Source organism: Nomascus leucogenys, chromosome 18, assembly GCF_006542625.1.
Source record: "Nomascus leucogenys isolate Asia chromosome 18, Asia_NLE_v1, whole genome shotgun sequence".
Classification (NCBI taxonomy): Eukaryota; Metazoa; Chordata; class Mammalia; order Primates; family Hylobatidae; genus Nomascus; species Nomascus leucogenys.
The window spans coordinates 17614280-17615444 of NC_044398.1; positions in this window are offsets into that span (position 1 = coordinate 17614280).

The window sequence follows — 1165 nt, forward strand, 5'->3', positions numbered from 1 at the left end:
CCTTCCTACCATATTTACCTCTCTTCCTGCCAGGTATTTTAGAAAACACAACTTAATCCACCCTATTACATTGCCACTCATGCTTTAATAACTCTTGTAAGGGTACATTCTGGGCAGCTACCTGGCAGTCAGACCCTAAATTTGGCTGTGGCTTTAAGAGATTAAAAAATAGCAAAAGAAGCCACAGTCCCTATCCTTCAGAAATTTATAGTTTCCCTTTCCATGAAAAGGTTCACTTGAGCCCTTTAGAGGGAGACAATTTTCACAAAATACTTAAATTTTCCTTCAGGGAATTTATTGTAAAGTCCCATAACAACCACACTGGATTTTTAAAATTATATCTAGCCTAAACTTTTATAGGTAGAGTTTAAGTCCCTTCTATCTACTATGTAATACCCACTTATAGACATAAGATCTTATTAAATAGCCTTCCTCTTTTCTCTTTTCCTGGCCAATCAACAAAATTACCATAACTTCTGTTCAAATATTAACCCCACATTTTAATTAATTCAAATTAACTTTTTAAATATAAAGCCAAGAACTCTGTGAAGTTAAAGCTCCTGACTGTGGTCAGAATCAGTGTGCAGATAAGACTAAAAAATCAACAATTACATATGTTCTGAATCTGGAGTTCAGAGTTGAAGAATCTACTATTTTTGAGAATTCAAGTCAAATATATAAAAATTTATTCAGTGACTACCAGGCAAGGCTCCAGTAGGGTGAATAAAAATAAATATAAGACTCAAAGATATATATGATCCTGGGGAAAGGAAAAGTCTAGCAGAGGAGAATAATATGAAAGATTGTACCTATTATATAGAAATAATTAACATGAGTTAAATCATTAGTCAAAATAAGAAGATACTCTCTCTTGCTTATTGACCAAGATTTGAAAGAATGATACAAGTGTAGACATAAGGAAGTCAAAGCTCTAGAGAAGCAGATACCAGGATAATTCCTGGTAAGAATATGAACTGGGAAAACATTTCTGGAGGGCAATTTGGCACTAAAATCCTTTTAAAAGTACATACTTTGACCAAAAATAATATATCTAAGGGCTTGTCCCAGGGAAATAACCAGACAAGTCTTTAAAGGATTTACAGGAAGCAAGCAATATGGTTTATAACCATGGAGAATTATAAATAATCTAAATGTCCTATAACAT